Raw genomic sequence first — 21,710 nt, 5'->3', positions numbered from 1 at the left:
AAGATGCTCAAATCAAGATGCGTTTCAGGCACGTCTGGAAAACAAAATTGCAGGAGCCGGCAGTGAGCAGAGAAGGAGAGAAGAAAGCCCACTGCTGCAAAACCCAGCTCTCAGGAGGCGAGCAGTGGGACCACTGGGAACTAGAGGCTAGCCTGGGCTTCGCGGTGACGGTCTGCTTCAAAAACAAAGCCAGACAGAGGATAGGTACATAGGTCAGTACCCCATAGCCCATAGACAGACAGACAGAGGAGACAAATGGGAAGGACAGACAGTGAGGAGAGAACACTGGGCTGCAGCCAGTCTCCACACACTGCACCACACTGCTGGAGAAGGGAGAGGAGGAACAGAGAGGGACATTTGCAGAGTGAAGAATGGCTCTGCAGAGCCAGGTCCGGCTGGCCTGGTATGCATGATGTCCCCTGGGAAGTATCTGCTGACTCCAACCGAGAGCGCATGGGAAACACTCACACTCAAGCAGCTCACACAGCTATCTGCTAACTCACAGAGGCCACTGATGGGACACAATGGCAACTTGTTCACGCTTACTGGGCCTCAGTTTCCTCTTCTAACAATGAGGGATCCACCACCTCTCCTGGGAAGGTGGGTGGAGATGTCGTAGAGCATGGCACTGTGAGCTCAGGTCTGGCGTGGGGCAGTCACTCCACAACCAGGCCTGGGATTATCACCGCAGCTTCTACTTCGGGGCCAGAGCAGAATCTAGGGTTTTCCAGTCAGCACCTATTGCCAGCCGGAGGGCGCCCCGAGGCCAGCTGTCAACGTCCCAAAGTTCACTAACATCTTAGATACAGAGAAGGCATTTGAACGGGCTTGGCCAGGATCATACATGCTCAGTTGGTGAGAGCTGCCCTTGACTGAGGCCTGAGTCTACGTGGCCTTTCTGGTGCCAAGCAGCCTGCATCACAAAGGCACTGTGCCCAGAAAGAGACCCAACACAGGAAAGGTTAAAGAAACAACAGGCTTCCTGGACCGCAGGATGGCTAATGCCAGGCTCCATTCATGCCCCATCCCTCCCCTGTGTCAGGATTACCCAAATGTGAGCCGCCAGCTAATACTACCCACGGGCTTCTGGACCACACGCGTGTGTGTGTGTGTGTGTGTGTGTATATACATACATGTACAGGGAACGGTCGGAGTGAATCTCAGGTGTCTTCCTCAGTCAGTCTCTACCTTGTTTTCTGATGCATGGTCTCTCATGTTTTACCCAGAGCTTACCACAGAGATCTCTTTTTTATGTTGGTACTAGAATTCAAACTCAAGTCCTCATGACCGCATAGCAAACCCTTTACCACCTGAGCCATCTCCCCAGATCTGAACTGCTCTGCTGATCTAAGGTCTAAGACTTTCCCGGCAGAGGGGAAAGCATGCCCAGTAGACGTGGATCAGCACCTCAGGTAGGGTAGATGCTGAGAGGCCTGGAAACAAATGCATAAAACCCAAAACACATTGACCGAGTCAAAGAGATAAAGACAGCCAATTAAATGGATCCTGGAAAAGCCAGGCAGGAAGACTCTTTTGACAGAAACGATCGATTTGACCTTTCCCTCTTCTCCAGCACTGGAATATTTCTTGCATTTCCTTGGCATGCTGTTGCCCCAGTGCCTTCCAACAGACAGCAGGTGAACAGGAAATTTTCTTTATGGCTGTTTTAAGCCAACTTGTAATGGTGACAAGTCACAGACAGGCCCAAGTCCGAGTCACCAGTCCAGAGGCAAAGGCCGCAAGGTCTTTCAAAGCACGGTTTATCTAGTGCTAAAAACCGGTGGGTAAGAAAGGGCCAGCAGAGAGGATCTAGGAAGCAGGCAGAGACACCAGAGGCGTGGGGCCTTGTCACTTCAGACTTCATACTCTTTGACGTGAACAGGATCTTAGAGATTCCCTGAAGGAAGGAACTGCTCAATCTGTACTTCTTGAAAGTGTGGATGGCTGTACAGGGCTCTGTCGCACAGAGCCATTCCAACTCTTATTTAATGGCAACATTCACATAGGACACACTCACAAGCACACCCAGCCTGCACTGGAACAGTGGCATTGCCTGTGACCCTGGGCCACTTTAAGGTCCTGAGATGATTTCGCCAACTGTCTAACACTGACAACCCCAACAGTGCCGCCCTCTGTGCTGTTTCTGGGGATGGGTAAGTCAGTGCGCACAAAGCCCTCACCAACATCAGCCCTGGTTTACAAAACCACTGTCACACTCGAGTCTCGCCGTCTAAATCTGCCTCACTACATGCAGAGCTCCCAACACTTTCCATCCCACCTCTTCCTTCTTGGGTCTTTGGAAAACTGATTTGGGAATCTAGTGTCAAGTGTGATGACCTAAGCTTTGAGATGCTGGCTTGAAGCCGGGGGTGCTGAGTAAGAGCAGCAGAGCCCACAGAACTTGGTGAGCACTCGTGAGGGGCAGGGAACAGAAAGATCCTCTCAAGTGTCTGCAGAGGAAGTGGTACCATTAGTTGGGGATCCAAGGAGGAGGAACAAGTTCGGCCTGTGGGATCAGAGGAAGACTGTACTGTTCCCCGACACCCCTCTCACCCTCCACAGAGTGGCATCCAGCAGCAAAAGGCTAACTCTCACAATAACGGTTTGACTGGGTCCTAAGTACCACGCTCAGACGCAGTTTCTAGAGTTGATCCTGAAGCCACCATTCTTACAGCAGGGTTACCACTGTTAAGCATTGCCCCCACAGCTAAGGACCTAGGTCAGCTCCTGTCATCCTCAGGCATTCCCACTGTGCTAGTGACACAATGACACTCAGAACAATGCAATCACGTAAGCCATCATGCCAGCACTGAACCCATTTAACTCCAAAACCAAATCCACATGCAATTACTCTGAAATCTTAGTACCATTATCCTTGTTAGAGAGGCATGGAGAACACCCTGTCTGACTTAAGAGATGGCATTCTCTGCTCCACAGGACATAATTAACCCAGGGGGGAAAAACCCATTCTTTAGGCTCACAAAAGGCCATAATTTATCAAGAACCACTCATTCGCTTCCTACAAATACATAGGTCAGGTCAAGCCACTCCGGGATTACAACTTGAAAGATTAACTGTGCTCACAGCACAATTTGTTTAGAAAATTAATGATATTCAGGACAGTGGGTTCATTAGTGCCAGGCAGTTAATAAAACAGTCATGGAAGTTGAAATGCCCCCTCATCTCCTGTTATAGTCACTATGAGAAAGGCAAGCCCAAGGACTTGGCAAAAGGTCACGATGTTTACTGCCTGCAACTCTTGTGTGTGTAAGTCACCGAGGAAAAATTCTATTCATCTGGGACAAGGACAGGATGGAGCTGAGGGAGAAGTCATAGTGAAACCTGTACCCTCCCTGGTAAACCTTGCTGCCCACTGAAGTCTTCCTTCACCCTTCCAAAGGGCAAACACTATCCTTAAAGCACCGATGATAAAAACCTAGCCTTCTACAAGGCAGCAGCTGGGATGTTTGGCAAAAGCGGGACACAAAAGGAAAGGTTCAGTGGACTTGTCTGCAAACAACAATATCCCAAAACTAGACAGCCCACCCCACCAGTGTGGAAAGACCATGGAGAAATAAAACTATGTCTATACCCATGTAAGTAGACTCCACCTTCCCACTGCCACCACCCTCTCCTTACCATGAACCAAGGGAACCTTCTGTAGGCCTTAACAAGCTGCAGACTTATTATCTGAGCGAATGTGTTTGTGTGGCGTGTGTATATGCCTATGTGTGTGTGTGTGCACGCACAGGTAAGAAGATGGGTGTATGTGTGTGCCTGTCTAACTGTGGTGGGCAGGCTGTAAGAGTTGAGTTCCTTGGGAAGAGAGAGCAAGGCATTTGCCCTCTTCTCTTCCTTTCTTGGGTTTTCTCTTCCTCTTTTAACTTTAGACCCAGGCCAACTTTGATCACTGAATCCTCCTGCCTTGGTCTCCCAAGTGCCAGGGAAACAGGTATAAGCCTCCATGCCTGACTCCCTGCTCTGTTAACTGATGCCTGTCTGGCTTTTCTGTTTGACTTCGTCACTCTGGAGAACAGAATGTCTCGAAGATCGCCCGCTCACGGAAGTCACATGACTGTGGAGCCTTCTAAAGGTCTAGAAAATGGAGCACACTTTACCCTTTTCTCCAGGGCTAACCTAAACCCAGGTGGATAGCTAATGCCTCTCCTAGTCTAGTGTTTGTTTCTCTCCAGGCACAGCTTGTTCTGTCCTCCTAAGCAGAGACAGAGATGGACGTCTGTCAAGCTCCTGCAGCGTGCCCAGCAACTCCCACCCAGTCTCTCCTGGCCATCCAGATGGGACACACTAATTTTAGGCCCTCCTTAAACTTGCTGAGAAAACAAAGAGCACATCCCAGACTAATTTACCTATGGCACAGAGAGATAAGTCAGGACACCAGCCTGCCAACCCCCCACACTTCCCTCCTACAGCCAGAGAAGAGCTCGCCCAAGAGCAGCCCTTGTGAGGCCACTGTAAAAGCTCACCTTCATGAAGATGTGTAGCGCTATCTGTCGAAGTTTTTCAATTGAGCTGAGGCAAGAACCCAGTTTACTGCTAGTGGGGGTGTAACCCAGTACACCCATTGTGGAAGAAAGTATGGCGGTGTCTTAGTCACTGTTCTACTGCTGTGAAGAGACACCATGACCAAGGTAATTCGTAAACGGAAGCATTTAGTTGGGGGCCTGTTTATAGTTTCAGAGGGTTGGCCCATCATCATCATGGTGGGAGCATTTCAACCAGGAAAAGCAGCAAGGGACAGCCCGCGCCGCAGACAAAGACAGCATCTGTGGTTGGGTTGTACTCATTCCTTGTCCACATGCTTGTTCTTGGTAAAACCACATTTGCCTGTGGGATAATACAAACCCCAAATATCAAGGTGCATCTTTAAAGCCCACATCTGCCACATCTCTTCAGAGGTCACGGCAGAAGCAGCAACAGCAGATTAAGTCAGACAGGGTCAAGAGGAGGCCGTGGGAAAGACAAGAAAGACTGGGAAGCCGTGTGCAGTACCCTTACACCTGCACCTACGTCCCTCGGCAGCGTTCACGAGGGTCGTGGTCACCAGCGATGGGAAAGCTGACAGCGTGGTGGGAACACAGGGATAGAACCGAAAGAGCACTCGGTGCTCTTTAAATTAAAAACAGCACAGCTGAGTGACTTCAAAAGACAAGGCTGACATTTCTGATCTACGCAAGAGACTAACGTGGCAGGGACGGCTGGCCAATCAGGTAGCAGGCAGGGGAGTTGGCAGGATTCACCGCGCAGGTGTTCAGTGAGGCAGTAAGCGGCCATGAAAACAACTCCATTAACTCGTTGTGCATTCCTGTCCGGCAGAGGCAGGAGATAAGCATGAAGCACCGAGGGCAGGCCAGAGACTCACTCTGCAAACGGTGGGGCCGGGCGACAAAGACACACATGGATCAGATACCACAAGCCTGGCTCTGCAATCTCTCTCCAACTGGAGGCCCAGGCACAAGGAAAGAGAGCAAGGGACTGTGGTTCCTAATCCTAATCAGGGGCTGCTCCAAGGAAGCAAAGAGAGAAAGAGGCAAGAGATGTAAAAGCCAACGCCAAGGCGAAGGGATCACCCTCACTTGTCACCTCCCTGGGTGTGAGACTCCACCAAGCTGAGACTTGACACAGACGCATCAGTCTACAGGGACTCTGAAACATGTCCCAGCTTTCAAGGGAGCCCGCACACCTTTAGTATGCTAACAATCGCCATTTGTCCCTCTGACAATGGTAAGGGAACGGTTCCTTTGGTAGAAGGGAAACCTCTTTACGAGTTCTGTTGGAACACTGGCTTTTGTCTAACCACCGCGACCTGGGGAAATGGAGTTCCCTTTGGACCTGACACAGGACTGGAGAGATGACTCAGCAGCTAAATCTTTTGCCAACAAATGGGACCGAAGTTAGGGTCCCCAGAGCCCATGTAAATGCCAGGTGGGTGTGGAAGTGCACAAGCGGGCTAGCAAGGCCAGCCATGTCAGAGGGCCCTGCCTCAGAGAACACGGTCAAGATGATCAGGAATGACTCCCAACTCCGATCTTAGGCTTCCATGTTTATGAACACTCGTATGATAACACACACACGCACACCCTCACGCACACATGTGTACCTGCACTCATGCATACCCCACACACCTGTGCAAATGGGAAAAGAAAAGACAGTAAGGTACTCAACGGGATCATGGAACGGGAATCCAGTCTTAGGCTAACTGAAAGTTTACACGCTTAACTACTGAGCTTGACTGTAGGGATTCTATGTTGCTTCCCAGCATGGGGATACTATTTCAACTAAACTTCAAGAGAGAAACTGCCTATCATTGGCTAATTCTCAGCATGTACCACTGTTACCTACACACACACACACACACACACACACACACACACACACACACAGCACTTACGGAAATAAAGAATAGACCCATATTAACTTTGGGAGGAAGAGCACATGGCACTCAAGCCTAAACTACAGAAGCAAGCAGATTCAGACTTGAAACCAAGGGTTGAATGCGGAAACCCAACACATTCTCCCTCAACAAGGCCTGTGGGAGTATGTGTGGGTGGTCAGCTGTGGCCTTGGTGTACTGCAGGGCCCGAGAATGATCTCAGAACACTGTGTTTGCCTCCTGCCCACAGACGGTCCAGTAAAACTATCACTGGGCTGGATACAGAGCCACCAGGTCCCCTTGCAACTGTAACGCTATTTTAGAAAATAAAAGGTACCAGCTGACCCAGCTTCATCCGGCTGAATTCCAGCACAGCCTCACTTCCCCATCTACGCCTAACGTCCTGTGTTCTCTACAGTGCAAAACCAGGGCATTTCCTCAGCACCCACCTGCTCTGCTGAGCCTTCCCTTCCACAACCACCATCAAACCACAGGTTAAGCTTCCAGTTCAGTTCCAGAGTTCTGGAAGGGGCCTCCTACAGGGGCATGGCTCCAGCTGCACTCGGACCTAAAGTGTCTCACGAAATTTGTCTCAATTCTAAACACAAAACCAAGAGCAGCAGGTGGTGCTCGTGGATGCTAGGCACTGTGCCACGGGCTTTTGGCTTAAGCCGTCTTATTTCATCTCCAGTATCTCTGAGGCAGGCGTCATTTTCAGACCCAGTTTCAAGATAGAGGGCTTATCCAAAGTCACATAAGAATTCACACCCAGGTTTCTCAAGCCACACGGCCCAAGGTTTTCACAGTCAAACACTTGACACGGCAGCAGGATGCCCTCTGAGGCATCAATAAACGGATCCCTAAAATAAACTCACAGTAGGTACATTCCCCCACATACGGCATCATGTGGAAGGACCAGAGTGCAGGAGGACCAGGAAGCAAAATGCCCCAGGGAGTGTGAAAATGCAGAAGACATAAGGAAGAAATGGTTTGAGAGAAAGATGAATGGTCCCTCACAAAACCAGGTTATCCTGTGACAACCTGAGTGTAGCGTGACTCCCATCTCCTCCGTGACATCTGTACAATCTTCCCTGGTGGGAGGATGCATCTTCAGGTGGGCAAGGAGAATTCGGAGAGTTAATTCACCTCCTTGACATCCAAATTGACATCTTTGAGGTGGTAGTTCCAGATCCCGCCATTTTCCCACTTTCTTTATTCATAAAGCTAAGGCAAGACCCTCTTTCTGGTCCCTTGTGGAAACACCACTCTGCAAACTGACCTGAACATTTCTCTGGCTGTTCTTTCAGCTGTAAAGTTTTCCCAGACAGGGATCAGCTGGGCAGCTGCTGGGCGCAGGTGGGAAAGAGAAGTTTTAGGAGAGGGACGTCTTGTAACAGCCTTCATCCTACTCAACCCTCTCAACAGAAGACTATGCCTGCAGATGGTCTTGTTTACAATGAACTAAGACTCCAAGGCCCGGACTCTGGGAAGAATCCCAGCATGACTTATGAGCATGATCAGGACGTGAGGTCTCTCTGCCCTGCTGCACTGTTGAGTTCCTTGAATTAAGGAGGGTAACTCAGGACCACAAGGCAAATATACACAGTACTGGAACCTCAAGGACTAAACACTGTGGGTTGGTTCCTTGGCTCCCTGTACTTGTCTACACTAACATTTATGAACAATAAAGAAGAAAGGAAGGTGAGTGGGCTGGGGGAAGCTCTCACTGGATGGTAGGAAATGTAAGAATAAATCTACTAGCTGTGTGGGAGGTGCTGGAAGGAGACCAGAGAGCTTCTAAAGTGATCTCATGATGATTACTTAGTAAACGATGGTGTTCAAAGTGCAGGTGACCAGCATGTATATTTAAAGACTATTTCTAAGATGCTGTTTTGCCTGGCATGTTGTCTCAGGTCTGTAATCCTAGCACTCAGAAGACTGAGGCAGGAGGACCATCACGAGTTCAAGGCCAACCTGGGCTATATAGTAAGAACCTGTATCTGACTGCACTTCCTGGCGACCTGGGTTTGAATCCTAACACACACAGGTGGCCTAGTCTATAACCCCAGTTCCAGGGGATCTGAAGCCCTTTCCTGGTTTTCGTACACACTGCACACATGATACACAGACATATAGGCAGGCAAAACACCCATACACATAAAATAAAAAGTTTAAAATAGAAATCATTTATCTATCTCTCCCTTGTCCCTTCATTCAGTCATGGGATTCCCATTGTTTCCCTGAGCCGAGGTCCCCGGCAGCTGAAACCAAGACCCCAAACCACAAGAGAGGACAGACATTCTAGTCTTCACTCTACTGTGATAACCACCATGACCAAAAACAGCTTAAAGGGGAAAGGTTCATTTCACCTTGCAGGTTACAATCTATCCTCCAGGGAACCCTAGGCAGAAATTCAAGGCGTGGTGTCAGGCAGGAACTATGAGGACCATGCCTCTCCGTCAGCCATCTTTCTTAACTAGGCTGGGCCACCCGCCCAGGGACGGTCTGCAAGCTAGCCCAGTGCAGGAAATGCTTCAGTTGAGGCTTCTAATTCCCAGGTATGGCACGTTCACAAGTACTATTATCCATAACAAACAGGGGCACATACAGGCAGGCAAAGCACCCATGCACATAAAACAAAAAGATTAAAATAAAATAAAAATTATTTCTCCCTTGTCCCTTCATTCAACCATGTGACTCCCATAATTTCCTACCGTCCTGTGTCTGGTCCTGAAATCGGGTTCTCTGCAGACAGCTCCCGGCGAAAGTCTGCAGTAGATTATTCCCACTCTCCTCAGGGAAAGGAGAGGGTCTCAGGTCTCAGCTAGTACAGAAACTAGTGACTTCTCTAAGTTGGTGGAAAACTGCAGACAGAGCAACCCATTCGTTGGCTCCTATGATTCAGGTATACAGTATCATGTCTATCTAACCATTGCTTCTTGTGTGTGTTATTACTGGACATTCATAGGATATGGATACAGCAAGGGTATGTAGCCAGGCCCCGTCCACAAAGCCAGGAAATGCTGGGGGGGGGGGGGGAAGGATGGGGGGGGGTGCTGCTCCTGATGGCGACTCTTGCTGGTACTGAAATACCCCAGGCAGCTTCTCACTGACAACACAAGTCGGTTTAAAACAGACATCTCTTCGGTTTTTCCTTTTGTTTTGTTTTTTAAGAGAAACCTTTTTTAATGACTTACTTTGCCCCTGTTTCAAGTTACCTGTAGCTGCTCACAGCTGACTTGCTGTGTGCTGAAACCCTTTTAGAAGAAACCGCAGCATAGAGGAAGTGCGCGGCTTAAGTTCTGAGTGACCAAGAAATGTACCTGTAAGACGGGGACAGACGGTAGTGGCTCTGAGGAATGCTGGCCAAGCCAGTACCTGGGTAGACTGCCTCCAGGTTCTAACAAGCCAACCAACCCAGAACATAATCGACATGGAACAGCAATGTTCCTTTCAGGACTTTGCGACCAGCTTTGGGGGCAAAGCTAGAGGGAAAGGTTAAGCACACAACCACCTCCAAACTCAGACTCGCTCCTTGAACCTGCAAGGCGGCAGGAGAGACAGAGACTGAAGGGCGGAACAGCATTGCTAACAGCTGGAGCACGCACTGGGCTGGTGGGCAGCAATGATGTCACCATCTGAACAGTGCAGGGTCCTAACCCTCCCTGCAGCACTCAGGGGGCTCAGGGAAGGGCACCAGGAAAAACAACAAAGCAAGAGAAAAGTCAATGAATGTGACAAGGAGCCATAGCCTCACACGAACTCCAGCTAACAGTACCTCGCACCCTGCAGGCGGTCCCCAGTACCGAGAGCCACCCTTTTTTCAAAGAAGGTCAAAGCAGGCCGCAAAGCTTCAACCAAGCCTCATCCCTCAGAGGATACTGGTCTTCCAAGCTCAGAACTGTTACACAAAGAAAGGCTAGATGGACTCTGACTAGCAGGCCTCCGTGAGTGTCCTTGGCTCCACTGTTTCCACACAGGCATGGGAGCAAGCGACTGCTCCACTTTGATCCCCAGCCATCCCCCATGGGAAAGAGAAAGCAAACCCTTGCCTTCCAAGCTGTCAGGGAGGGTTTTGGGAGGAAAACCTCAGAAAGTAGCAACTCAACAACAGCCAAAGCTACTGCCTTAGCAAAGTTAGGTCGCTACAAAAATAAACTCGACTTCTCCAGAGAAGAGTTCACACAGTTAGTGCATGAGGAAATCCGTGAGGATAAAGGATTTTCAGAAAACTCCGGCGAGTAGAGTAGGAAGACCCCGCCCGCCACCCCACTTCCTGAAGGGTTCCAAGGCATCTCTGGTGTTGCTCCCCAGAAGGCCTGGAGGGTCACAGCGTCGCCTACTCCAGCATCTTCACTCTATAAATATACCCCGAAGCCAGCCAGAGTGCTTTCGGCCAGTGTCCTGGGCAAACGAGGACAGCTGGGTTTTCTCTGGAAATTGAACATCCATGCAGCACAGCCACACTCAGTTCAAAACACGTATCCATGCCCTACTTAGTCCCCCAGTGGCAACACAGTCTCAAAACAGAAACCAGTGGACGGCGAGACGAGGTGACTTCAGCAGAGCTCCTGCAGAGACTAACCCCCTGTGTCACATAAAGCATGTAGCGGAGATGACTCAAAAGTCAACTCAAGGTGCTGAGACAGGCACCCCGCTACAAACTGCTGAAGCAGAGAGCTGTTGAGACGCAGAGGGGCAGAGGCTGCCAGTTCCTCGTGCCCTTTGAGCCCCCAGCAAACACTTCGTCAATGCTGACCAAGGGTCAGTGTCCATTCATGCTACTGATGCTCTCCCCTCCTAACTGTGATTTCACTCACAAAACCAGGGCTGCTGCTACGAGGGTGTCCCCAGCTTTTCTCTGGTTGTTCTTGAGTGTCTTGCACACAGAGAGTCTACACAACAAGGTGAGCACACAAACACCAAACATACAGACAAACATACAGAGAGGGCTGAAGGCAGGTACAGAAATTGTGTGCAGTCTGGGAGAGCACAGATACGAGCTAAGCAACTGAAGCCACCTGCCTCCAGAAGCAGGGTGGAGGGTCAGCCAAGTCCTCCTGACCTGGGCCTTCACCCCTGCCTACGAAGCAGGACCTTGGAGGCTGGACAGCAGGGGACAGCATGAAGCAGTAGGGATGTTGGCCATGACTCCTAGGAGGGTCTAAATGTGTCAAGCGCCCAATGAATAGAACAGCCCTACCTCAATGGGTTCCGTTAGGTGAGGAAATGAGGCTAAGGGCTTGCCCGATCAGGAGAGAGAAGCACAAGGAACAGAGAGGACCACCCTAGTCCCTTCATCCATCCCTGCAGGTTAAAGGTGAGACAACTACAAAAGCAGTAAGCTTGGGGGAGGTTCTCTGGTGAAGCTGCCTGCAAGTCGTGCACCGAGCACCAGGATGAGATTTCCGCGCTGGCACCATGACGAGGTGGCATTTCCAGTCATGCAGCTGTTTCTGAGCCACCCATGCTCCGGCAAGTAGGCCCCAATAATGTCTCCAACCCAGAAAAGCAAGCGACCTCCCAAAGCAGCAGGAATGAGGACAGACTTTAGTCTTACAGTACTAATCTGGGACTCTGATATCTGATCTCTGGTCTCATAGCATGCAATAAGCCTGGAGCCTCACAAACATGTCAGAGCCCACATTCAATACTATCTTAGCCAAAGGAAATACAGGGACAAAGAGTGGAGCAGAGACTGAAGGAAAAGCCATCTAGAGACTGCCCCACCTGGGGATCCATCCCATATGCAGACACTAAACCCAGACGCTACCTTGGCCAACAGAAGTTACTTATTTACTAAGTGCTCAGGACAGAGACAAAAGCCATCCAGGAGCTGATTCACAGGTACAATGAATCATCATTGGCTAAGAGACAAGGGTCCTCACTGACCCTGTAGCATCAACAGGACACCGCCAAGTCCAGTTTCCTGAGTGCCTCTAGCAGAGAAAGAACGCACTTTAAAAAGCAGTTCTACGAAAGTCCTTTGGATATGCTAGGAGAACACACCCCAAAATAACCCTCTCACAACATGCATGGGTGGTCGACAGCACTGACTATGTTGTGCTCCAGAGGGAGTTGGGGAATGAGTGTGTATCTCCCCAAACGCAGCTGCTCCTGACACAGGCAATTCTATTTCCATCCCCACTTACACATAATTATCATCCTAAACCATGTTCTCCACCGGGGCCTAGGCAGAAGTACCATGCGGATAACCTCCAAACACGAGGGGCCCCCTCTGTGAGTGAAGGAAGCAGACCCACCCATGGCCCACCTCTCAGGAACTTTCCTCACACAGAACCAGGCCCTTTCCTTCCGCGACCACAGAGGAAATCCCTTGTCAGTTAGACAGGACGCCTTCCTTCAGCTCTGAGTTACGTCTTCAGCAGACAGACACACAAACTGACCCCACAGGCCTCAAGCAGGCCGACCTAAATTTCCACCTCAGTCCCTTCTGACAGAAACTTGGTGTGAGTTACATGAACTAAGAACACAGGGCAGTTCAGCTCCCTCCATGGGTCCCCACCAACATCCCTGCATTTTCAAGGCTAAACAAGGGAGCTGACTGGATTTTGCTGCGTCTTGAGTTTACAGCTTGTAAAGATCTGTGTGCTGAACTGAATTTGCACACTGAGCTCAGCATTTCCAGTATCTGCCTGAGGCAATGGCCACCTGAACTAAGTACAGTGTCCACCACTCTAAAATGGATAGAATAGCACCTATAGGATGAGGGGGGGAAAGGCCATGTTAACTCACAGTTCAACAGCTTTGCGAGCTATTTCTATGCACATATGCCACCCAAGCCTCATCCTCACACATGGAGCATATGTGAGGGGAGGTGGGTAAGCAAGAAAGTCAGGAAGAGCAGTGGCTCTGTGGTGAAGCGAGATCTAACGTCTTCCTTTTAAAACCCATAGGCAAAATACCTAAGCGCATTCACACATTGTTCGAGTACACACCACACACACACACACACACACACACACACACACACACACACACACACACACACACACACTGTCCTAGCTCTAAGACCTACTACAACAAGACTAACTGCTTATTCTGTGCCTCTGGAGACGCTAACACAGAAAGAGGTAAGGAGAACCTCCGGCGACAGCAGAGGCCATGACTGTGAACAAGGAGCAGATACCCTGAGCCTGCGAACTGTGGCAGAATAAACTTGTGCTGCGTAAGCCTCTGCCTCAGCGCTCTGTCACAGCGGCCCTAGGAAACCAGCACCCCCGCAAGATCCCATAGCCAGCACTCAACAGGACCCGGACCTTGGCTTCTTTCACTCACTGTGGATTCCCTATGGTAAGTAACAATCTAACAGGGGGAGGGGTGCCACCTACAGCCTAGACAGGCCCATCTGAAGAGGATAACGCTCTAACTTCCCTCAGAGACAGACAGACAGACAGCCCGGTCAGGAACTGGACTGGGAACTCACCCAATTCACAACACTCACTTCCCACAGGTAGCAACCTCCTTCCTCCAGGAGGTCTGCCACAGTAGTGACTGCGGGGCCAGGGGGCAGGGTCCAGGCTTGGCTCTCCTCTCCATTATACTGTGACCTTGAACAGGCAGCTTGCCCCCGGGGGCTCAGTGTCTGTATCTGTCAAATGCAGTGTGTAATAAAAACTGAGTCAATCTGCTCTCTACAGGCTAACCATGGCTCGTTTTAATTTGTGCTCATTCTGAGAAGCCAGACCCGAGGTGAGGCCTTGATTATGCTGACTGTTATTTAGGGCAATACCTTTGGCACCCACTGCACACTGCTCTCAAGTCTCTCTTGTGCCGCAGGCCACTATTATTCCATTTTGGTTAGGGTTTTGGGGGCTGGGGGAATAGGTTTCTCTTGGTAACCCTGGATGTGTGGAACTCACTCTATAGACCAGGACCAGGCTGGCCTTGAGAGATCAGCCTCCCTCTGCCTCCCAAGGGCTGGGATCAAAGGTGTATGTCACAGCGCTCCTTTTATAGCATTAACTGTCACATGCATCGTCTCTGTGACTGAAACTCTGCCTGCTCCCGAGGACTTCCTGCATCTATGCAGGGAGCACTGGGACCCTATAGTCCACATGCTCATTCACTAAGCACAGCCTGCAGCAGGGCTGTCATTTTACCACGCAGACGCTAGCTACATGTTGTTCTGCTGGCCTTGGGTACCACCTTCTCTACATTCACCCTGCAGGCCTCAGATATCTAGTGGTGATGGTGGGGGGAATCAGCAAACAAATTAGGGGCTTTGCACGAACTTGTCAGCATGTGTGTACATGTGCGTGCACGTGCACAACACACACACACACACACACACACACACAGAGTGGTATAAACACGATTGACACGGGTGACTGGGGACAAGGAAATCCTATGAACATCAGCCTGGGTACTGCTGTTAGGAGTACAGAAGTGTGAGCCTAACAGTCAGGCCTGAGCCGGAATTCCAACACCAATCACTTCCTGTTCCTCCTGGGATGTCAGTAACCTCAAGCCATAAATTGACCCTGAGCATCAGAGCCTCCAGCAACAAATGTCACAGCCAATACTGTCCACATCTGGAAACAGGTAACACGGCGGTGTGCAGAAGATGGGGAAAGTCCCTACTGACTCTCAGTCTGGCCAGCTGTGTGACTTGAGACACGTCACCATTCAGAGGTTCTACCAGTCACCTCAAAACAAACAAGAGAGCTCACTCTAAATGAAAGAGAAAAGGCGTTTGCCCCTGGGGCACTGATGTACACATAGGAGTTATTCGCTGGAAACCGATGGGTTGAGATGAGATGCCTGAGTTCCTCCCCTGCCAGATTCGAGCCTTCCACCTGCACCCCTCTCGGCTCCCATCTGTCTCTCGGCCGACACTGGTCTTCAGACCTTCCAAAGCTAGCAGGCTGCGTACATTTACATATGGAACCAACCGAGTGTACAGTCGTTCACTTAGAAGCCGTGACTGGGCACTGACTCGACGTCTCAGGAGGTGAAGGTGCTTTCCACACAAGCCTGACAACCTGAGTTCGAGTCCCGAAACCAATATGAAGAAGGAGAGAGAAAAGCAGCAACACAAAGTTTTACTCTTACCTCCACGCAAGCACCATGGTACCCATGTAGTGCACGCCACACACACACACACACACACACACACTCTCTCTCTCCCTCTCTCTCTCTCTCTCTCTCTCTCTCTCTCTCTCTCTCTCTCTTAAAATTTAAAACCATTGCTAAGAAAGGAATTTGCACATGAAGAAATGGCTTCGATCACTTAGTACCTGCTGGGTAGATGTCAAAACTCTATGAGAGAACACACAGAATCCTCGGAATGACACTGTGACTTATGACTTAGGTGAGCCTGGATCCCCAGAGAGGACACTGAAGCTAGAAACTTTGCTCTAGTACTAGGATATAATAGACTTGGCCCTCCCACTTGATGAGGACTGACCAGGAGTTGACTTCCAAAATGGCTGGGCTCTAGAGTCCCTTCCCCACCCCTCTGCCCCCACCAGCCCTACTCCAAACCTCCCTCCGCAGCAGAAGATTGAAATGGTCCAGGAGGCCAAAGTCTCTGAAGTCCACGTCCCAGGCTGTGAGGACAGCCCAGAGGAGTCAAACTCCAGTACCATGTGTTCATCAGTCTGCTGACTACCTGCTAGGATTCCAGAGTTTCTCCCGAAGACCCCAGTACATGGCAAACTGTCAGAGCATCCCACGGAAGCCAGGAGCAGGGAGGACAGCCACACCGCTGGAAGAGCAGCTGCCCCACACAGACTCTCCACCAGGATTCCAGGATTCATGAATGGCACAGCATCTGGTTCTCCGGAAAGACCAGTCTCATGTGGTACTTACACAAACCCAGTTCCTCAGGGGAACCCATCAAGACATACCCAAGGACCCCACACCAAGTTCCAAGTGTCCTGTCACCATACCTAGCTTCTGGCAGAAGTGGAACAAACGTGAAACCAGGTCTGGCTCCCAAGTGCCACACCACTACCCCTGGCGACACACTGCCACCCCTGGTGACACGGTGTCTATTTCACCCTAAGCAGAGCCAAGCAAAGTCTTTCTGGGCTTCACTAGAGGCCCGCCCACTCTGCAAGTTAAGATCTCACCACTAAGATCACCGATAAGCAATGGATGTCACAACTTCACCGGAAATCGGCAGGATGCTTATAAAACATAATCTACTTCTTCCGCTCAGCACAATGTCGGCCAGTAGGAAAATGGGCAACCTGGTAAACTGTAGTAGAGGTCAGGACATCTAAGATTGCCGAGGGTACTGCTGCTGTGATGGGCTGAATTAATATGAACATCTGACAAGTCATTCTAGTCACAGAGAGACTCAGGCACCCTAATGCATGTGCAGTGGGTAAGGGAAAACTTCATGAACCCATGATGATGAACTTCACGAACTTCATGATGTTGCCCACCAACAGGAAATCAATTCGTAAGCTGATACACCTATATCATATGCTGTAGATGAAAGTAAATAGCTTCCCAATATAAGAACAAGAAAGGTAGCGGAATGGTGCATACAATCAGATCTAGGCTTGTAAAACAAAGAACTCTTATGTCCATGCATCTAAATGGGCAGACAAATGGCTTGGAGATACTCGTCCAGTTGCTAGAACCAGTTAGTTACTGTTGGGGACTCAACAGGGTATCGGGGAGAGGCTGCACAGCTCAACGCACTGCTCTTCTCGTCCAAACTCTTTACAGGGGAAGGTGGGGGTGCTGGGTCATCACTGCAAATGGCCTCACTGCAAACAGTGCCACCCAAACAGATTCCCTTGCTGGCAAAACTGCACCCCAAGTCATGTTTGTTTCCATGTTGCACTCTAGGAGGAGCTAAAGAGGCCCCTGCCTAATTTCTGTGCCTTGACAACAGGTCAATTTGGGATTGACAGGGGAAGAGGGATGCGGGAGAGCTGTGAGGCCTTTCCTACCTCAACCTGCCATCGCTGAATGCACCAGTTCTGGGCCTTTCTTCGCATACATGCACACAATGTCAAAAGAGAATCCCCTTCAGGCAGCAGAGAGGGGAGTTCTTCCCCATCAGCTCACTAAGCATCCCTCAGGTGAACCGACAAAGGGGTCTGGACAAATGCTACCCCCCCACCCGAGGTGCTGTGTGCCCGTGCCCGCGTTAGTGGGAGAGCCAAGACTGGCAGAGAAGCCTGCTCGGTGGAGTCCCTCCACTCCAGCAAGCAGCCCAGGAATCTCTTCCCTCACTCCCGAAACCCAAACTGTATCAGTACACAAATCAGATGCCTCATCCAACAGAGCAGCGTTAGCACGGAGAGATAAATCAGCAGTGTCCTGGCTAAATGTATATTTATTCCTCCTGCTTGCCAGACTCACTGCACTGCTGTAGACTTAAACATTTGACGAATATCTTTTGTGGTTCCTGGTAATAATTAAAACAAACAGATCCCAACACACACACACACACACACACACACACCTTACTTCTAAATAAAAAAAAGCCAGCAAAGAGGCTTTGCTGCAGACATAATAAACAAGACGTAGGCATGATAGCTACAGTCTGCAGTAAGCGCGCTCTTCTCCAGACAACGATGCTGTACATATCAAAGAGAGGCACCTCAGTTCAAGGATGCGAGGTAATCAATTCCAAGAAAACATAAGCAGTGAGGTGGGCCTGCGCATTGTGTCCACCAGCAGAGGCTGCAACACATGCTGAGAAGCAGTGCGGTGAGGTCCAACGGGTTACCCAACTGCTCCCTCACAAATGCATAGCCCAGATAAGGCCAGAACCTGGGCAACTGATCTCCTGCCTGACCAGAACGAGAACAGACAGGAATGCAATCCAGAAAACACACAGCCGTAAGCAGATTCACTACCATCTCTGGCTCAGATAGGGGCAACGACATAAGACGTGTTAACAGCGTGTTCCACGTGAGAATTTCAGTCACTCTCGTTCCAGGGCTCAAACTCTGCTCAGACTAGTCGAGCTCTGCTGCACAGGCTGCAGTCTTTAGAGGAAGGCTCCTCCGCTCCTTAGAGTTGGGCACTAATCACAGTATACACACCATTCCTGCTTTCCCCAGCAACCCCACACGGGCATACACAGAGAACTGAGGGCTAACCCTATCACACCTGCTTGGGGACCAGCAATTATCAGAATGCGAACTACTCCTAAACTAGGCTTTAGCCTTCTAGCAAGTTCCATTTGAACGCTCAAACTGTATTCCTAAGTGGGGCTTCAGAGCCCAACCTCAATTCTGAGAGGCCCCTAGAAGTGATAGGGTCAGAGGGAAGCCACAAAGGCCTGTCAGGCCACTCAGTCACTGTCTCTAGCAGCCCAGTAGAAACAAGGCTTCTACTGCTGCTACAGGTTCCCTCTCCGCACCTTCAGGACCAGAGCTCAAGGCTGTGAGGACGAGGAGCAGGGAAGATGGCTCCTCTCTGAACTCCAGAGACCAAGATCTTCCCATTCACGGTGTGCACCCTGTGCAGCACAAGGCCAATGTCACGGTTTTCACATGGGCTGAGTTTTGAGCCCACTATGTTGATGGACTCTTCGACTAATTTCCACTTGCTGTGTTTCCTACTTCACACAGGCCACTGAACAGTCTTCCTCAATACAGACTTAACCTTCTCTCCTTGATGAAACTCCCAAACTACAAGACAAAGGCTTTATCCTATGCTCAGCAGAGAAGCACAGCCCCTTCCTGCCCAGGACCAAGTAAACAGAAGCCATGGTCGAAGACTGAGTATTTGCTGGACACGTGTCTCTGAGCCATCGTGACATCTGCGACAGCCTATCAAATTCCACAAGCATGCTTCTGAACCTTAGAGACAGCACGGCCAGCCTTTCACACCTGCTGGACACAGGAATCTCTGACCCATCACTATGCCAGGCTTTGTGGATGATGTGCCATCATCATCTGCACCGCGTCTGCTGTCAGGACCATAGTCTATAAGGACAGTTTAGCTCTCCCAAGAGTGAGCATCTTAAGGCTGTCCCCACCCTGGTTCAGTACACTGTGCTCCTTTTCTTCTCCTAATCAGTACGAATTAACCCGGGAACAGAAGGCAGGGGCAAGCTCTAAAGTGTAGCAACTAGGCTATCAAAATGTAAAGGAAACCAAAAGTAACTCATTATTAAAATAATGCCAGAGCAGTGAAGGAACAGGTCAAAATATAAATTCCTGGGATGTTCTAAACCTCATTTGTTTCCACAATTTAGGAGGGTGACATTTCAAAGGCTCACAACGAAGACATTTCCATGATTTAAAAACTATTTCTTTTAAAATGACTGTCTTCAGGGAACTAGGAGGTACTTCTACAGACTGACTAGATTCTAATAAAAACCCTGGCATCCGTCACAACAAACACCCTCTTGGAATTTAATTTCCTTTTCTGCACACAACCGACTACAGAAGTGCACTGATGTTGCCACTAAGGCAAGTCACAATCTGCCTAGAGTGCAAAATTTGAAAGCCCAGCAGGGAGGCTTCCAGGACTAGGTGGACAGTGGCTCCCCATATCTACCTCAGTTCCTCATCTAACTACAGTCCCCTTGTATCTATCTCAGTTCCTCATCTATCTACAGTCCCCTTGTACGGTCATCCAGATTCACCTCCTCTGTGACCTCCCTGCCTCCTCTCTCCTCACCTTATCCAGAAGTCCCCCAAACTCCGTTATCTCTCCATTGTCCAAAAATGGAGAGAAACCCACAAAATAAGCAAAAGAAAACCAGTAGTAACCACATCCAACTTCCAACCTGCCCTTTCTAGCTTCTGGTTTTATTCAGTTCCTTCTAGAATTCATCCATAGCCCAAGGGCCTGGTATGTTCTGTGTGTGTGTGTGTGTGCTGGGATTGGTGTGGGGTGGTGAAGCCAGAAGAATTATTCATAAGGACAAAAATGTACTTTAAAAAGCCTTTCTCCCCTGAGGACAATTCCTACTGGAAGACTTAATCAATCCCATTATCTGGAGTGCCTGAGCAAGGAGAGGAAGGAGGGGCCAGCCTTTGGTTCACAGGTGTGGGAGAGCAGCTAGCTCAGGAGCTACAGGAGCAGAACCCAGACCAGAGGTGAAGCCAAGGGCTCAGGACGCACACCCAGGCCCGCTGTGCTCCCAGGATTCACTCCATAGCTGGCTTCCAGTGTCCTCCAGTGCTTAAGCCCCAACACCCCAGTCAGACAGCGTGTTGCGTCTCCTCATGTTCTCGCTGAGAGACCACAACCTTGTAAACTAATAGGATTTCCTGTCCTATCACTGCAAACGGCTCTCTGGGTGCAGAGATAGTGCTGTGACAGAACTGTGCCTCCTGGCTTTGCTTCCTCTCCGGTGAACTGAATCCCACTCCGCTTCACAGAGCCTGAAGAGCATCAAAGGCTCAGATGGAAACTAGACTGAAAACACTATTTTTTGTTAACCTAGCAGTCTCTGTTAGAGTCGTGTGCATGCACATACACACTTTGGCTATTTCAAGGACTGGATGTAATCAGTGAAGCCCTGTGTTTTTAAGGTATCGTTTTACCACTATCTTAAACTTAAGAGATAACCATCTACTGCCACTTCCACGGAACTAACCAAACTGTTTTCAGGATTACTGGGAATGGCATGGTCATATCAAAGCCCATGTGGAGTCTGAAAAGCTGTACATTCGGTTACGATAAAACAAGAAAATCCCTCCTCACCTTAACAACACGGAAGCTTGATCAGTAAAGCACTGCTCAGCCCAATTACTGCGACTGCCCTGACGGCCCAAATCTGTCTCCCACTTCGGGTGAGAGGCTGCCCCAGCAGATAGACACAGCATACACGACTACCTAAACTAACTGGAGTGGGCTGCACCCAAGCGCACCTCGTGCCTACGAATTTACTACTTGGACTTGGGAGAAATCAGCTTAGTTCAGAAACACCACATGCAATGGGAAGTCAGCCCACTACTTCTAAAACTGGACCAGAAGAGGTGGCAAGGATACAGTTACACAGAAGGAGAATGAGACCTGGACATGCCCTTCAGGGAGGGCCCCATCAAGCCAACTGAGCGACCACCCCAGGCTTGAAGGCTAAAAAGAGAAACAGTCCGTGCCTATGGGTGACATTTTCAGGATGTTCTCAGCTCTAGAAGCAACTGTATAGCAAAGTCAAACCAGCAGCCCATAATACCCACTACCTGCATGAGTACAACCCTCCGATGTACACCTAGTACCAATTACGACCTTTTGCTTTGTGTGTTCAGTCTTTTTAGCTCCTGTTTTCTTTAAATTTATCCTAATTTCTTCCTGGAAGCAAACAGAAACCTTTGTACACACAGGAGACTTTAAGTCAGACAAGGCTACAATTCAGGCTCCCTCA

General features: G+C 49.8%; 1 protein-coding gene across 3 annotated transcripts in view; it reads right to left on the bottom strand.

Annotated features, from left to right (window-relative positions):
- Positions 1 to 21,710, bottom strand: part of LOC116907898 (translation initiation factor IF-2-like) — a 30,886-nt gene that overhangs the window by 8,001 nt on the left and 1,175 nt on the right. The gene's annotated exons all lie outside the window — the stretch shown is intronic.

The sequence above is a fragment of the Rattus rattus genome, chromosome 8, assembly GCF_011064425.1.
Source record: "Rattus rattus isolate New Zealand chromosome 8, Rrattus_CSIRO_v1, whole genome shotgun sequence".
NCBI lineage: Eukaryota > Metazoa > Chordata > Mammalia > Rodentia > Muridae > Rattus > Rattus rattus.
This window is presented reverse-complemented; position numbering and strand designations above follow the sequence as displayed.